Below are 2,681 nucleotides of genomic sequence, written 5' to 3' on the forward strand. Positions count from 1 at the left end.
TAACTGATGCTTACCTAAAGGAAAAATATTCCAGCATAGAAAGAAAGATACATTTTAATAGACATATTAAGAACAGTATAGAAATTTCTATGAGACATAGTCCAAGGAGATTTGAAGAGTGATTTTGACCACTCTTTATTTATTAGCCAAATTTAGAAACCAATCCTCATATAAAAGATGAGCTAAAGGAATTAGTAGGCTTAACTGAATGAATAGAAGATTTTTTAAGTGAATTTTTTAAATCACACAGAGAAATATGTGATTCTTTATTTTTGAAAAGATATAGATATAGAAAATTAGGCTATTTAGATTTTTTTAATGTTAATTTTAAATAATAGATGAAATTTTATATCTGAACTCAAGGAACATTAGCCAAGTAAGAGAAAATCTGTTAAGTGTATAATATCTGTTATAATGTGATAAATTATAAAGATGCAGAATAAACATCCCCAAGTGTTAAAATAAGATTTAGCAACATAGAATAGACTTATTTGCATTTAACAAAGATCTCATGGCTGTTGCTGAAGAAATACTAAAATACAAACAGGACTTTATCCTGGAACTTTTGTATGTCAGTTGAATAACAGTCAATCCCACATGAATTAAAACTCATCTGCTCAAAAGCACAAAACTTGTTGAGAACATAATAAATTTGATTATACCAAATTGAGACAAACAGTCTTTTTCAGGGAAAATATTTTACCATAGCAACCATATAATTGTGTATGTGAGTGGGTATGTGTATGTGTGTGTGTGTGTGTGTGTGTGTGTGTGGACATATGTGTGTGTTTGAAGAAGGAATGTGTAAAGTGATAAAAGTAATATTTACAATGTCAACTTCTGAAACATAATCAGCCCTGGGTAATGGCAAGCACAACAACTAAATGACAGCATGTGTTTTGCAAGATGGTATCACTGTCTGTATCTGTACCTAGGTACCTAAAGTGTCACCTATTTTAAAATTAGAACTTTAAAACTATGAACGCTTATAATTTTAACTTTGATCAGACCAAAAGTTAATATTTGTGACCATAATTTAATAATAGTGCATCAATTTCTCTCCTCAGTTTGGAAGAGCCACATGTACGAAGGCACTGACAACTTGAAGAGAGGAGTCTTCCAGTCCAAGGGGACACTGGCAAGGTATGTACAGTTCAAATGCATGTTTATTGTTTGAAAAGTGCCCGTTGTCCAAAGGAAGACACACTGCTACCATGGAACAGTAAAGATATTTACATTCCAAACTAACACCTATTTTTATAATCTACTCACTCAAAATAGGTGAATATTAAAATGCCACAGCACATTCAAGATAAGGGATAAAATTAATTTTCTGTTTTAAAAGGTTACCATTATAACAAATTCAGTGTAATATAACAGTGCTCTTTCTGTTGTATTATTTTACTCATCTCTAATACCTAGGAGTATAAAATTTACATAAATGTAAAAAAATAAAAGAAAAAGTTTTGTAAATGTGACTCCTAGGATAAAGGAGACCTACACTATAAAGTAGAATTAGTACTCTAGTAAAGAGTTTCCTTATCTTCTCCATCAAAGACAATATATCTTATAAGATTAAGAATAAATTGATTTCTGTGATGAGGAATATCAAAATGTTAGCTTCAAAAAAAATCTGAAGAAATCCAACTCAGTTATAAAACAGGGAAATGCACAAGGGAAGGAGACAAAGACTGGTAGGAATTTTCCAAGCTCTTGTCTGTTACACTGTTTCTTATAATGTGGAATGATTTATTATCTATCAATCTAGTCTCATTATAAATAACAACATTTCAAAACGATCAGTTTCATATTGATTCCCACCACTTTCAATGACCTAGAGCCAGAATATCTGAATAAAAATCATTGATCTAATCTTCACAAATTAACAATGTTTAATATTTCTTTTAAAATTATAAAGTATCAATTACATAATAATTAACCAAATATCTACAGAAAATGGTTAAAGAAGGCGACAGAACCAGGATTCAAACCTACAGCTATTTATATTCACAATCCTTGCTCTTAGCTCTATGCCACATAGCTTTCTTTCTCTACAATCTGATACACTGAAGCTTTGTACAGGGGCAGTATAAGCATAGCCAATCAGGTTTACCTGAGGTGTGATTATTGCTAATTGAAAACAAGTGCATTGATATAACAGTGGTACACATCAATAGCCAATGTTTCACTACCTTAAAAATGACAGTCGATCCTTCCACAGAACTATATAAAATAAAAAAGAACACAGGAATAGTATGACACATTAGATGCTCTCAGTCAATGAAATAACTACTAGAAATATAGAACTACAGACTGCTTTTCAATTTTTGTTTAAAAAGACACTCAAAATCTCATGGAAGAAGTCATCTCTATTAAAATGCAAACGTCTACAATGTCAGCTTCAGACAACTTTCAAAATCTTTCCGTTGGAAAGATGAAAAGAGGACATTTTAAAATAGAACCACTGCCCAGTTAACCATTTATGAAAGCAAGTGAAATTTCAAAGAGAAGGACCCTCAAAAAAAGATATCTAGAAGATGATATTGATGACACTTGGATTCTTACCCTCTGCATCTCCAAGTGGTGGTTCTTGCCATCTCAGAGTTTTCACAGTACTTCATTACTGATAGGGGTGAGGTAAATGCACATGAAACCATCAACACTGAGGAAGTCTGTCACTA

At 31.7% G+C, this 2,681-nt stretch overlaps 1 pseudogene; it reads left to right on the forward strand.

Moving 5' to 3' along the window:
* The first annotated feature begins 2,070 nt into the window (after positions 1-2,070).
* On the forward strand, positions 2,071-2,203 carry LOC149749513 (U4 spliceosomal RNA; annotated as a pseudogene).
* Positions 2,204-2,681: the final 478 nt, after the last annotated feature.

Source organism: Delphinapterus leucas, chromosome 3 (genome assembly GCF_059928025.1).
Source record: "Delphinapterus leucas isolate spDelLeu-1000000601 "Yukka" chromosome 3, BTC_Dleu_Yukka2, whole genome shotgun sequence".
Lineage (NCBI taxonomy): Eukaryota > Metazoa > Chordata > Mammalia > Artiodactyla > Monodontidae > Delphinapterus > Delphinapterus leucas.